Genomic DNA, 16,088 nt, shown 5'->3' with positions numbered 1-16,088 from the left:
AGCACGCCCACCGAGGGACCCTCGAGTGAGTGCACCTAGGGTTTGAGAAGCCCTAAACCCTGAGCAGCTCCAGCATCGAAGTCTGTCACCCCAGCATCCACGAGATCTGCGTGGGGGCCCTTCCGCTCCTTGCTGTTCACCGCGTTGTCCGACCACTTGCCGACCGGCTCGTGGCCCTCTTCACGACGCACCACGTTTTGTTTCATCACTAGTCTGGTTGCTCCAGACTGGCTCTTGCTCCCCTTCAACAGAGGAGTACCACGGACCCTCCTGGTCCACTCCCGACGCCATCTTGACTCCCCCGCTTGGGTTGCCACTGCCAAGATCCGCTGCCCCTGCCTGGGCCCAGCCTCATCGACAGCAGACACCTTCGTGGGACAGCTCGCCCTCCATCCTGGTCGCCGCCGCGCCTCCTGGTCCGGGGAACAGCCGAGTCCGACGTCACCCACTCACCTGGTCGAGGTGACTTCAGCCGGTACCCTCCTGGTACCCACACGATCGCTGGCTAGCGGTTGAGAACTGAGTCCCCTCTGCTTTCAGGTTTCCTTCATCACCGATCCAGGCTTGGATCGCTCTGAACATCGTCACTGGTCGCCTGCCAGCAACTTCTTCTTTCAGGCTCCTGAGACTACACGAGGACTCCCGACATCTTGCCGAACTTCACGCAGCCGCAGCCTCCGGGCTAGGTAACTCGAGCATCTCGGTGCTCCATCGCAGGTTCGCTCTACAAGTGTCCAGTTCCTTTTTCGTTTAGTCCCACTGATCGGATCACTCCGGAATCAGTACCTCCAGACTCTAACCATTCGCATTTCACTGTTAGTGTAGATGGTTTCTCGTGCCCCTCGGGCATTTGTGTAAATTGTGCAACTGAAGTATTTTCCTAAGAGTTTTGTAGTGTGCTTAGCTCCCTGACTCATAAAGAGCCAGGGTAGTCTTGTTATAAATAAAGATCCTTTTATTTTCATAACAACTTGTGTGGTGTCCTTTCACTTGGTGTTCAAGGGGTATATGTGATGGTAAACAGCTGGCTTAACACGCCCTCTAGAGTTTAGCCTAAGACTGCTCGTATCCACGCTACTAGGATAGCTGGTCTATAAGGTTGACTTACAACCAATCATCAATAAGGGTCGTTTGGAATGATACACAGTGATCACTAGAATAGTGAGCACTACATATCAGGCCAACTTCTCACAGTTTCCATCCCAGTATAAGAATTGGCTTGGTAGTTTGGTTTGCCCTGTTCCCATCATGCACTGGGACAGGTACAGACTAATTTGCATGTAGCCAGGTTCTGAGCTGGGATGGTGCAGTGAGCTAAAAAATGGTGATGGATTAAAACCATGATCTCTTGACTTGGTAAGAGTATTCTGCATCATTCAGAAACTCTGTCCATCACCACCCCCTTTTTCCCAAATCGATTTTATCCACACTCAGTGTGGGAGGGTATGCTCAGACGTGAGTCCCTTGCTCATTGCACCATCAGGATTCAGGCAAGCCGGGCCGACGAAGGCTGTGATGCCAGAAACCGGTCCCCGGAAGCTTGTTTACATCCCAGTATAAGAATTGGCTTGGTAGTTTGGTTTGCCCTGTTCCCATCATGCACTGGGACAGGTACAGACTAATTTGCATGTAGCCAGGTTCTGAGCTGGGATGGTGCAGTGAGCTAAAAAATGGTGATGGATTAAAACCATGATCTCTTGACTTGGTAAGAGTATTCTGCATCATTCAGAAACTCTGTCCATCACCACCCCCTTTTTCCCAAATCGATTTTATCCACACTCAGTGTGGGAGGGTATGCTCAGACGTGAGTCCCTTGCTCATTGCACCATCAGGATTCAGGCAAGCCGGGCCGACGAAGGCTGTGATGCCAGAAACCGGTCCCCGGAAGCTTGTTTACATCCCAGTATAAGAATTGGCTTGGTAGTTTGGTTTGCCCTGTTCCCATCATGCACTGGGACAGGTACAGACTAATTTGCATGTAGCCAGGTTCTGAGCTGGGATGGTGCAGTGAGCTAAAAAACGGTGATGGATTAAAACCATGATCTCTTGACTTGGTAAGAGTATTCTGCATCATTCAGAAACTCTGTCCATCACCACCCCCTTTTTCCCAAATCGATTTTATCCACACTCAGTGTGGGAGGGTATGCTCAGACGTGAGTCCCTTGCTCATTGCACCATCAGGATTCAGGCAAGCCGGGCCGACAAAGGCTGTGATGCCAGAAACCGGTCCCCGGAAGCTTGTTTCCATCCCAGTATAAGAATTGGCTTGGTAGTTTGGTTTGCCCTGTTCCCATCATGCACTGGGACAGGTACAGACTAATTTGCATGTAGCCAGGTTCTGGGCTGGGATGGTGCAGTGAGCTAAAAAACGGTGATGGATTAAAACCATGATCTCTTGACTTGGTAAGAGTATTCTGCATCATTCAGAAACTCTGTCCATCACCACCCCCTTTTTCCCAAATCGACTTTTGAGTTGATGCCATCTGTGGGAAAATAAAGGCCACATACATCTCTCTCTAACTGAAAGTCTTTACTGTGATATTACAAGGGACATCTGTTTTCAATTTAGATGAAAAACGCTTTTTAATAGCTCACAATAGAATATTGAATTGTTTGCAAGTTATGGCAGCTTCTTATTTAGCCCCTTGGCAACATCTCCCAAATAAAATACAGCCTCTTCTACACCTGTGAATCCATAATTATCTCCTTTTCTATGAACATTCTGGTTTTTTTTTTGGTCCATTTTAGAGCTTAGCTTTTATTAACTGTTCAAGGGGATGGGTTTTAGAGAGAAGTAATAAGGCTTCTGTTATAAGCCGGGCTATTGGAATAGAATATGCTGGTCAGTTCAAGCTAGATTCATCTGTTTTCTTAGAAAGAAAGAACAGCATCCTTTGACCCAACACTCATCACTAATAATGTATCGTTACTGGCAATTCGGCTTTCGTTAACTTTATGAGTTTTTTGTTTTATCAGAAGTTATAGGTGGTGCTTACTCTCTTTAGAACCGTTGAAACCATTAGTAATATACTCATTATTGATGAGTCATAGTATAAAAGGACACACACAAAATTGCTTTCATATGTACTTCATTTTTTTGTGTGCACACTTTTAGTAATATTAAATCTTTGTTATGCATGTAGGTAAAATCAAACAAGTCTATTTTACATCTTTTCCCACAGCATTTCAGGATTAACGTCTTTCAGTGGAAACATGTTGCTAAACTCAAGAATTAAAGCACACAATTGGTCACCAACTACTCTAAAAATTTAAACATCACAAGGTTTCCTATCTGGCAAAACAAAAATCTTCTACAAAAGCTTACCTGCAAATTTATTTCTTTGCGTTTCACCTGCCTCACATGTCTAAAAGTACAATTCACAGTTAGCTCACGTCAGAGACAAGAAGATCATTTCCCTGTTTACAATGTTATAATGTTATCAAAGATGATTACATACAACACCCAATCATCGGTAAAAAGATTTGGCTTAAACATTATTCGACTTGTGAAACACCTAATTTGGTCTACCCATCTAAATGTCCATTTGGAATGATAAACATGAGCCAGACGTCAAGAACAATGAGAGTAAGACTGGCAGAACAGAAATCAGATATCAGGATAAAAAAACATGAAATCAAGCACGAAAGGGAGGGATGATAATTCAAGTCAAATAAAATCTCAAATTTGTGAGCTATTGTTTGAATCCTAAAGCGGTGAAGACATTAAGAAGAGTTCTTTTATAAAGAGAACTTTGGTGGATCAAATCGCTACAGTCCTATTGCCCTATGGGGATAAATTAGATGGTTTCACCAACTGTTTTTTTATTTTATTTATTTTTTATAAACCCCTTAGTAACATTTATGAAAAAAGGCATGACATATTTTGATGTCACTTTACCAGGAATCTCTAACGAGTAGCTCGTGAGCTACTAGATGTTTTCCAGCTGCTTAGAAGTTGCTCTCTTGTGTCCAGTCCAGCCTACTAAATTAGAAGCTTTCCTTGACTGTATTAATATCTGTATACCAAAATTGAAAACTGTGTATTCAAAATGAGAATGTGTGTATTTTCAGAACTGATAAGCTGATGGATGAATTTCCAAAATATATTTAAATTATATATTTGAGTGCTAAACCTACCCAACGCCACATTGACCAATATTCAAGCAGAACGGCGGACTTGCAGGCAGGCAGTAAAACTGTGCTTTAACCCGGCCGAGACACAGTTAAACTGCCGGCTCACAAAATTCTTTGATAAAGTAACTGCGAGACTCAAACATGCATCGCAAGTGGACATCGGTTAAATAAAAATAGCGGGGCCGGTCTGCTACCGTTGCTTGACTTGGCAAGTTTTCACTACTGTACCTTATGGACACATAGTCACAACAGATTTGACGAAGATTGTAAGCGCAAAACATAATTTTTTATAGAATTTATAGTGATGACTGCTTAATTCGGCACAGCGCCCGTTAGCCCAGCTCTCCTTAACGTGCAATGCACTTTAGAATTGTTGAAGAGCGCAATGCCTAAATGCGAATTTTAATACAATGCACTTGATGTTTTTTTAACACTGATTTTATCCACTGAATTATTTATATGGAATTTTTATTATCAAGCGTATGCAACGGTTTTAATTAATCATGCATAATAAACTTACTTACTTTTATTAATATTATTACCTTGGTGCCACAGGCACTTAAACCATGGCTGTTATTTATTACCCACATATAGGCATTCCAAATTCATAAAAGTATTTTTTCACATTACTGCTGGCTACTCTGCCTGATACAGAGTTGATCACTCCAGGTAATTTTACATAGCGTGTCAACTAACAGAATCTTTTCTGATTTAATCACTGTTACAAAACTAATGATATTAGTAGCTCGGGATGATTTTTACTGATCATAAGTAGCTCTCCTAAGAGAAAAGGTTGGGGACCTTTGCACTAGAAATATTCAAGTTGAAAAGGAAGACATTGTTAATGTATTCGAATCTTAAAGTTGGTTGATATTTATTCAGTGCTTCCTGTGTACATTGACACTTAAACAACTTGTGATCACCATATGGAATATCATTTTATATGGTACAGATAATTTCAGGTTAGGTATTTGTCATCCAGCTGCAATGAATAATGGAGTAGACATAGAATAAAGATTAACATGTTGAGACATTTGGAATTTGACTAAACTCTACTCTAGTTTCTGTGTACCATGTGACTGGATTAAATAACAGTAGGCAGTATTGCAATTTGCTGTTTTATGTATACACGATTCTTAACCTCATCGCTGCTTATGACGGAGTGGTTCCGTCATGCGCGTCGGTCGCGCTGTGCGCATGACGGAACCACTCCGTCACGGCCCCGTACGCGCAGCGAACCTTCAGCACGGCACGGTAATCCGCGCCGCGCTGAAGGGGTTAACTATGGTAAAATGTGTCAAGTGACCACAGCACATCTAATGGCTTTAGGACATGTAGTGAACGAATTGGTTTCTACATCAGTGAGTGTAATTGCAGTGCCTGTGAGACAAGTGAAATGAAGGAAGCACATAGACAAGCTTTTGTAGAAAGTGTTTTTCTTGCAATATAGGCCATTTTGTAATGTTAAAATTATTAGAGGAGACTTTTACAGACTGTCTGCTACTGCTTTGTTCAAATCTAGTATTAGGATATGAAACTACTCCTACAAAGATGGGACCTTCGTCCTGAAACACACTGGGTAGGGAGATAAAACAGAGCTTAATTCTATGATTTAAAGAGTATATGATACATAGGATCAAATGAAGAATTATTATTACTAAAGAGTTGCACAAAATATATGAAAGCAACTTTGTGTGTTCCCTTAAATATGGGAAAATGTGCAGTTAATGAGGAAATAAGGGGTTCAGGATATTAAAGCCCCTCCACTTTCCCTCTCTCAAATAGTTGTTACCCCAAGTTGAATAATCATTAGCTCTTCGGTGAGTCTTTAAAACTAAGCCAGAAGAATTCACGTTCTTCTAAGGGATACTAGTTACAATGGCTAGGGGGTGTAATTAATGGGAAAAATATGTCTAAAGTCAACCAAGAGAGTTTCTATCCCCTTTACAGAATGCAGAGGACACTGGGGCATATTTACAAGAGAATGACAGAGTGCTGCGTTAAGCCAAAATTCCTAACACCGCGCTCTGCCATTCTGAAAACGCAGGTATGCACTGTATTTGCAATACTACTGCGCACCCCTGCGCTTTCCCTAGCACTGGTGCTAAATTCAGCTTCCTAGCGCCAATGCAGGCACCTTTGCAACATAGTGAAAGGGTGCCTGCGTTACAGAGAATGATTGTTTTTGTGCAGGAAGGTATGCCTGCCTGCATATAAACAATCCCCAATGGGGAATTGAAACTTCTATGTGCACTGCAGAATGTAGCACATATAGAAGTTGCAACTTGTCATTATCTAATGATTGATAATTTGCAGGAAGGGACACCTTCCTGTGCATGATCAATCACTAGTGGCATTTTGCATTGAGAAATTAAACATTTCTCCTTGTTGCGCCAGGTTAAGACCAGGTTTTCCCTGGTCCTTTTGTTGGCGCTGCCTCATATTTACGCCACCCTTGTAAATAGGGGGGCAGCATCAAAAAGCAATGCAAAACCCATTGCCCGCCCCTTTCACGCTAAGTGCTGCGTGAAAGAGGGCCTTATTCACCAGGCTGCTCTAAGCAATGTTAAGTGGCTTAACACCGGCTTGTAAATAAGGCAAAGGGCTTATCGCCACCAGAACGCCACTTTTTATGGCGTTCTGGTGGCGATAAGCCCTCGTAAATATGCCCCACTGTCCCATAAAATCTTAGAAGAGAATCACGTATTTCCCTATAGGACTGGCTTATTTCACTGGTGCGTTAAATCAGATTATTTTAGACATATTGCTATATTTCTACAACATGATTTCTGGGCACATTAAGCCAGATTCCAGCAGAAAAAGATGTTCGGCCTCTTGTGTTTAGTTCCTTTGAGGGGCGATGTTTAATTCCTGAAGTGTATTGTGAGTCAGATATGATTGCCACTACTAGGATATAAGGTGGGATCCTGGTGGATGGGATATTGTGTCAGGCACGTTTGCCACCTCTGGGGTGTGAGTGAATGGGGCTTCTTCAGGTTCAGTCAGCTACAACCTTTTCACACCGACACTGCAAGAATTATAAGCGAGAAAGTACTTGCCCAGGCTGTAATTGTTATATTTTCTTTTGTCTCAGGTGAAACTCAACCAGGAGGCTCCACTGAGGAACCAACAGTTTGGCTGCAGAGGTGGGTGGCGCATCAAGGACTGTCCAACCTGAGAATGGTGAGATGTGACTGTCAATCTCAGGTTCGTCAGCCCATGACACGCCTACTCCAGAGCTGCATTGATGTCGTTCCCTCCAACACCGCCGGATCTAGTGTCTGAATGACTGCAACACAGTCCAACCCAAGGTATGCGTACTACTAGTACAGTACAACTCGAAGTATTCTCCAGAAAAGAGCCGATCCAATACTCTTGCTCACTATAAAGCACAACCTCTGTTTGAATTACTTTGTTTAAAGTGCACATGAAATGCTCAGCCTCCCTGTGTGCATGGTGCCAGTGCAGGGTCATGTTACAAGGGTCAGTTTCAGCACTTTCAAATATTCATGAACGTTGGCTCTTTCAAAGGGAGGTCCATTATCTGTTTTGAGAACTGTGTGTAGTCCATAAGCAGCTAACACTTTCTCCAGTCTGAGCTTTACATGTTCAAAGACAGTAGACAGTGGATGATACAGTCTCCACCACAGGATATTTCAAGACCGCACCCAGGAGTACTAGCAATTGATGGGCATCTGGTAGTAGGCAGAAGCCTTAAGCTACTCTCCACCAAGGTACAGTTCATGCATCTGCGATGACTGGGGGTGGTCAGATCTCAATTTCAGATGTTGGCCAGAACCGACAGCTTCTCACAACTTCTTCCACCTAAACATCCATTATTGGGGCCATTCCTTTTCCCTGAGATGTGTTTTTGTTTTTGTCATGCCCTGTTGGCCTTGATGCACCGACTGCGCTATCCACACTTGAAGGTCGTTCAGTATCATTACCGTGTCCACTCTTAGCAGTGGGTTCTTGAATGTAGGCTTAGCTCACTGTGATGACTTGTATTGTTTCAAGAAGTGCAATCGTGGCCACCAAGATGGCTGCCGTGTGCAGAGCTCCGGCTCGCCCACTCTAAAAGACGACTTTCCGCAAGATGACTTGGGGTTATTTTGATACAGGGGGGTCGTGAACCCCTGCTTTAGCAGATACAGCGGGGGTGGAGTCCTTCATGGGCCTCTTCTGTGTGCAAGTCGGCAGACAAAGGCTCATCATTAAGGTTGGAATACAGCATCAATAGAAGAGCCGCAGAAGCAAGGAAAGAATACAGCTGGGTAAACAGAACAGGGAAAGAAAGAAGGAATATTGGAAGGAAGGGTGAAAAGAAGGACATGCGGATGAATAAGTGGGTGGATGAATGAGTATGAGGATGAATGAGTGGGTGAAAGGATGAGTGAATGATAGGTGGATGGGCAGGTAAAAGAATGGCAAATTAAAGGGATAGGTGGAAGGATGAGTGAGTGAGTAAGTGAATGAGTGAATGGATAGGTGAAAGCACAGGTAAAAGGATGGCAAATTAAAGGGATAGGTGGAAGGATGAGTGAGTGAGTAAGTGAATGCGTGAATGGATAAGTGAAAGCACATGTAAAAGGATGGCAGAGTAAATGGGTGGATGGGTAAATTGATAGGTGGATGAACAGATGAAACAATGGAATAGCAAAGGTATAAAAGGATTGTGGATGGACAGGTGAAAGGATGGTAGAGTGGATTGGTGGATGACGGATGAAGGTCAGGATGTATGGCAGAGTGGAGGGACAGGTGAAAGGATGGCAGAGTGGATGTATTGGAGTGAATGGATTTGTGGTTGGACAGGCGATAGAATGCCAGAGTAAAGGGATGGATGGATGAGTGGGTGGGTGAAAAAAATCAGTGAATAGATGGCAGAGTGGTTAGATAGAAGGCAGAGTGGATAGGTGGATAATGAATGGATGGCAGGATGGATGGCACAGTGGTAGGATGAATTGCAGAATGAACGGATGGATGGCAGAGTGAATGCATAAATGGATGGATGGATGGAAGGCACAGTGGAATGGTGCATGGCAGAGTGGAAGGATTGATGGATGAATGGCAGAGTAGATGGGTGGTAGAGTAGATGGGTGGAAGAGTGAATGGATAGTTGATTGGAAGAGTGGATGGATAGATGGAAGCGTGGATGGATACAGTGGATGGATAGATGGGAGAGTGGACGGATGGATGCTAGAGTGGATCGATAGAGTAGCTAAGTTGCTGTTTGGAAAGATGAATGGATTGCAGAGTGGATTGGTGGATGGAGGGATGACAGTGGATTTATGGATTGCAGCGTGGATGAATCGATGAATGGATGGATGGTAGAGTTGATCTCGGAATGACAAAGTGGATGGGTAGCAGAGTGCATAGGTGGCTGGATGGCAGAGTGAATGGGTGGATGGATGGCAGAGAGGATGTATAGATGGTAGAGTGAAGGGGTGGAAGGATGGTAGAGTCGATGGATTGATGGTAGAGTGGATGAGTGGATGGATGGCAGAATGGATGGAAGGATAGCAGAGTGTAGGAAGGAATGGATGGATGGAGGGATGCCTAAGTGTCTAGATAGATGATTCGCAGAATGGATGGATGGGTGGATAGATAGATAGATAGATAGATAGATAGATAGATAGATAGATAGATAGATAGATAGATAGATAGATAGATAGATAGATAGATAGATAGATAGATAGATGGATGAATGGCAAAGTGGATTGATGGCAGAGTGGATAGATCGATGGGTGGTAGAGTGGATAGATAGATGACAGACAAGATGTATGGATGGCAGAGTGTATGGAGGGATGGACAGACAGTTGACAGGGTGGATGGATGGATGGAATGGGAAAAGATTGAATGATGGATGAAGGAATGAATGGATGACAGAATGTAAAGGTGAAAGAGTGGATATCAGCAGGTGGATGGAATGGTGAAGAATGAATGGATAGATGCGTTGAATGGAAGAGACAAGGAAGCTCTTCTCGGGAGGGTTCAGCTCACTTGCATCTGTTGCTTGATGGCATCAGCGCTTTAGTTCAAAGTGGGTGCGGTTTTAATTTTCTGGCCACTCCCTTGTTTTGATATCCCACATAGCTGTGGGGTCTCACCTTCCTGTCTGTCATTGATATGAAGTGCCTCTGGTGAATACTGCCACTCTTGGGGATTTGAGCACAGAAGGACCGGTCAACACGCTCCTTCTTAACTGTTTTTTTTCATTCAGAGGAGGTGGCATCTGTGAAACTGAGGGACGCATCTTCGATCAAATAACTTCCCCTGTCAACAGAGCTGCTGCACTCAGAACAAAGCTGTGAATTCGTTACAGCACTGATTTGCAATTAATTTACATTTATTCAAACAACCTTCTTGCATTGGTTTCTCCCTTGTAATGCCATCATCTTTTTTTTTATATACTGGTGCTAATAAATTACTGCAGTAGCATTTGCCGCAACCATATATTTACATAATTTTAATACAGTTCTGCCCATTTCCACTATTTTGAACTCTTTATAGTACATTAGTTATGTTTTCAATTTGATACATGTGTCTTAACAATAATTGAATATGACTTCACTCATTCACACACACAGTATTAACTAATGTTCTTTATTACCACCGTGCGAAGTCCGTCACATGCATTAACATCACTGGAGGGCGGTCGACCTCGCCCTGCTGAATAGAACGAGGAATGGCCCAGTGAAGCCACAGTAATGCATAGCTGCATACTCACAGAAGCTTTCTGGTGCAGCCTACCGTTTGAGCTTCCTGCACCTGCCCTGCAGCAGAATAGTCCAGTGGAAAAAGCACTATATTATAAAAAAGTGGCCGCTGCGAGAATACCTACCCAACCAGTCCCTACTCCAATCCATGTAGCCTGTCGATCCATCAATAATGTGTTATGATCTGTGGTCCACAGTCACCTCTTTGTGCTCAACTAGAAAGAAGCATGGTACCCCAAATTTTCAGGCGGTGCACATATTTAGACTAAGGAAAGGCTAATGTGCCCGGGGAGTCTTGGCGTCTTTTGGAGAGAAACTTTATATGTTTGTTGGACGTACTATGCGAGACTTCTGAGTAAGGTCAAAGAATCTACATGTCCCATGAAGTCACTAGTACCTCGCGATGTTCGCAAGTGTTGGTGGTGATTTCAAAGTTACCGAATATAAATGCATCATGGCCTGGACTGTCCTTGCTAGGCAGTACAGATACATTGTTGGTGAAGTCTAGACCTTGGTACCAGAGCTAAAGCAAACCTTGGAAATTGATTGTGATAATCTTTGGATTCGATGGAAAGCTGACCTGAATTCAGAGAAGTGTTCTTAGGAATCCATTCCTGTTTCAGGAGACTAACTATAAGGACTGTTTCAGACCACCCTTTCAAGGATTATAAATGTATATTTTTGCACACTTTGTAATTCAACTTGTGGAGCAGGAAGAAGCCAGGATGGCTCTTCCATGTGGGTGGAGGAGTGTCGCTCCACTGCTTCCTTGCAGTGCGAGAAGCAGAAACATAAAATGGTATTATAAATACCATAAAATTGTATTATAAATACCATAAAATTGTATTATAAATACCATTTTATGTTTCTGCTTCTCGCACTGTGAGAAAGCAGAAGGGTTTGGTTTGGGGTGGGCGGGTCTGCTGGAGGGCAGGGGAGGAGTGGCTTTCCCAATGCTGCGGGCCTGACTGTTTCGACCAAACCAGTCATGCGCACTCTCCATTTTCTCCATAAAGGCTGCATGGAGAAAATGGCCTCCCCATAGACGCCTGTCTGGTCGGCGTCCCAACCAATCCCAACGCTGCCATTGCAGCATTGTGATTGGCTTAGGGGAAGGGAGAAAGGCTGCCTGCTTCCTGTTCCTGCGGAGGCAGGAATGCAGGAGCAGACCGAGCGGTGAAGACGCAGGACCTGAGAAAGGTAAGTTTAAAAAAAAAAAAAATTATTATTATTTAAACCCCTCCCTCCCCACGAGACCCCCCTTTCCCGTCCCACCCGTGAGCCATGCCGGCCGCAACTGGAAGAAGCCACATAACTTCAAAGACTTTGACAAATACACATTTATTTTTATGCACGATCAAGGTTTGAAAAAGTAAATGCTTGTTGCCCTGGTGAAATTTATAATTTTAATGAATGTTACTTACATTGCAGTTCAAGAAAAAAAACACCTTGAATGTATTTTCGAATCAGGAAGCCTGTTCTTAAAAGACAGAAGACAGTTAATGGCTTTGAGAGAAGCACTTCATTCTGGATAATTTTGATGTCTATTTCATAGACATTCTTTATGTTTCGGTTTTGGGAAAGCTCAGCGTTCCATCAAATCCTAGGTCAGCAACACTGAGATATTCTGACAGTATATCATGAGTGATAGAGGGTATTAGACGCTGTAGCAAGCATGATGAGGAATTCAAGGTCTCTTATTTTTAGATATCAGCAATCATCGACTTGAAGGCAGTGCCTAGATGACTGTCAGGTAAGAGTGGTGAGAATAAATGTTTGTGTTTTCTTTCTTATCCCATTTCTTTAACCCCATTCTACTGCTAATCAACATTATTTCCTACATGGTGGTCTGTGGATTTGAAAAGGGGAGGAAACATTCATCACTCCTGTTGGATCTCATTTATAAGGCCCCTTGCGGCACTTTTGTGCAGCCGGAACATCACTGTTTTTTTTTTTTTTTTAAACAATTTTTATTATTTTCTTTTAACACAGTACAGTACAGCAATTGTCGATCATTCAGTCGTTGTCCAGCATATAACAAAGTCTGAAGCAGTGCAGCCCCCCACCTCCCGGCAAACCCCCCACACAGGCGCCCATCCCCAACAGTCACACCCCAAATGTTTACCATAGAGGCCTGCACCTCAGTCCGCATCAAGGGTCTCATCATCAAGAGTTGGTGGTGGCTCGCATATCTCTCCCCGATATGTGTTCCATGCCCCCGAACATCACTGTTTTGACATTCCAATAACGCAGTGTGCCACGGCATATTTACAAGGTCACGTAAAGCAACTTTACGTGGCTTTTCACAACCTTGTAAATATGTGCCCCTTTCACGCAGAACACGGAGTGAATGGGGCGCTCCATGGGTGTTGCTTTGGGTGTTCCCACGCAACACCCATGGAATCTGAAGCATTCCCAGATTTGTGAGAAATCGAAAACCTGGGAATGCGTCAGAATACAACGCCACCCCATGGGTGGTATTAGGGAGGCGCAACGAGGAGAAATGTTTTAATTTCTCCTAATTTTTGTGAAAGAGGAAATCGCCTGAATTGATTGATTTTTGTACAGAAAGGTGTCCCTCCCTGCACAAAATCATTCAGCCATGCAATACAGGCACCCATGCTCCATGGCGCACAGATGTCTGCGTTGGTGCATGGCAGCCCTTTGTGCGCCAGTGCAGGGGAAAAGGGCAGGAATGCGTCGTATCTTGTAGATACAGTGCATTCCTGCCCTTTTCTTTTGGCGAAGGCAGCGCCGCAAGATTCCTTGCGGCGTTGCGTGGTGCAAAAATCTCATAAATGAGGCCCTAAGACGTTAGTGCTTTCTGACATTGCATTGCACCGGCAGTTTGGACGGCACAGTCCTCCAGTACTGCTGTCCCATAACAAACCGGAAATCTAGCACAACAATATTGCCCGACTTCCATCTAAACAAGCTTCTTCTTATGCCCAGCCAGTCCGAGAAAAGGGAGGAATTGCATTGTAAGCAGGTTGCTGCCCGCAGGCCCTACACCCCTGCAAGAAAAGAAGACAACCTATGTCCCAACATAGTGCAGCTGATAGTGGCACCCACCAGCTAGATCCTCTGTACTGGGCTCAATGTTGTGAAGCGGTTAGACTCTAGCAATCTAGAATCCTCTTCAGCTATCACTGCTGCACCCACTTAGGTCATGAAGTCTCAGGCTGAGCAATAGAGTGTGAGATCTAATTCACTGCTCCTGCTTTACAGTGCCCCAACAAGATACTCAATGTTGCTACCTGCAAAACTGCTCCAGATTGCAACCCCATGCTGCGACACACCTCAGTCTATGGATCACAGTGCTAAAAGGTCCATCGTGAGAGAGGGAGCATGTGGCATGATGCCACACAACACTGCCTGACATAAAAAGAGATGATGTGGCCAGAAGCTTACTCCAAGGGTTCTCCTTCCCCAGTGCCAAGCTCACCCGAGGCTAGGTTAGCCTATTCTAGAAGTCCGTGCATGCCTGAGCACCAAAAAAGAAGAACAAATACAAGACCTGCCAGTCCAGTTTAGCAAAACCAAAGACCACTCCTGTGATAAAGAAGAGCTGTAGAACCCTGCTGTTACTTCAGATTTGCTTGATAATGCCATTAAACAAGACCAATCTTCAAAGTCTTGTTCTGCTAGCTGTGAGTGCAAGCAGGCAGGCCACCAGCACAGTGGTAATAACTTTGCAAAGTCTTAACAGGAAAACTAAGATTAAGCCGTATGCACATGCACCAGTCTCTTTGCCCTTAGCTTCCTACATATTGTCCAGTCAGTGTCACCTCCTGCCATGTGTTCCACAGCCATCCACATCAGTGTGAACCAGCAACGCCTTGCAAAGGCCAAAGATGCTCCCACAACTTACAGACCTGCTGTGAAATAAGGTTGGCCCTGCTACCATCAAGAAGATAACATTCAGATCTAACAATATACTTGACACACCATGGAAGAACACCAGAGACCCAATGACAAGCTGTTGACTGCCAAGAAGCTACAGGATGAAGTTGCAGCCATTCCTGTTGAAGGTCATAACTGTTACATTTCGCCCACAAATTCGCAGCCCCAGATGTCATTGAGTGATCTGGTCCTGCCACCATCCTAGCATCCTTGTTGTTCAAGGGTTAGGGTTACTGAACTGCAGGCACTTGTTTGCCAGTTCCTGTGTGTATCACTGTCATCAACTGTAGAATAACCCAAACCTGACTGAAGACAGACCATCAGTATCACACATACATTTAAGAAGCATCCTTGGCACTCTGAAGCAACAGCTGACCATATGAATTCGATCTGTTTACACCATAGCATCAGACTGGATCTAGAAAATCTTGAGCACTACCACTGCACGCCAGTAGGTGGCATCAATCGGCTCTGCGTCTGTGGCATCCACTCTGGATGTGACATCCCCTATGCCTATATTGGTGCCACCCCGGTCCACTGACGGCAGTTCTTTAATTTCCGCGCCATCAGCAAAGATCCAGAGCATGCTACTTCAGTCCGTATTTTGGCCTATTTTTTCAATGTTTTGTCAAACCTTTTTGAGCTTTTTGCTCCCACTGTTCATTGAAATGTCCCCATAAAACCTGTGGGGTTTAAACCCTGTGGTTCCTGTCACAGACAGATGTTTGTGACAGACCCCCACCTGGTTTACCTCTTGAGCTTGGCCTCGACTCAAAGGCCTGTCCCGACTGCCATGCCACAACCCAAGGCAGTTTGGGAGCATTCCTTGAAGCTTATGGTTACCCAATGCCAGTCAGCTCTGCAATGCTCCAGGGGCCGGTCACACAGAAGGTCCCGGGCCCACTGGCAGAGCTGTTCCTGGTGCTGATCATTGCTCTTCAAATTGTTGTTCGAGTAAGCCTTATAAGAAGCCCAAGAAATCTAAGAAGTTCGACTTCACCATGCCATTCCAAGTCTTCAGATGATGCGGGGGAATGACACCAGCTATTTCGACCCGCTCCCGTGTGTCAGCTGCCGATCCTGACACCGGGCCGCTACATGCCTCCCAGAAGGTCCTGGAGCATTAGTGACCACCCCAATTAACAGAGTTTTGTAAGGCCATGCACCTCATATTTGGGCGTGCTGACCCCTCTGGAGTGCCGTCAGGCCCCACGAGTTTGACAGGTGCCCCCACTGGATTACCACCGACAGAGCCACCCTCAATGCCAGTCCGGCCCAGTGGATGTGTTCCTGTATTTGGATTGGCTACCGCCACGAGACCGCAACTTTGTGGAG

At 44.5% G+C, this 16,088-nt stretch overlaps 1 long non-coding RNA gene across 1 annotated transcript in view; it reads left to right on the top strand.

Moving 5' to 3' along the window:
• Positions 1–16,088, top strand: part of LOC146812580 (uncharacterized) — a 177,358-nt gene that overhangs the window by 37,464 nt on the left and 123,806 nt on the right. The window contains exon 2 of the long non-coding RNA XR_014965961.1: positions 7,229–7,445. This is a non-coding gene — a long non-coding RNA (uncharacterized LOC146812580). The remainder of the gene's footprint in view (positions 1–7,228; positions 7,446–16,088) is intronic.

This window comes from Triturus cristatus, chromosome 7, assembly GCF_964204655.1.
Source record: "Triturus cristatus chromosome 7, aTriCri1.1, whole genome shotgun sequence".
NCBI classification, from domain to species: Eukaryota; Metazoa; Chordata; class Amphibia; order Caudata; family Salamandridae; genus Triturus; species Triturus cristatus.
This window is presented reverse-complemented; position numbering and strand designations above follow the sequence as displayed.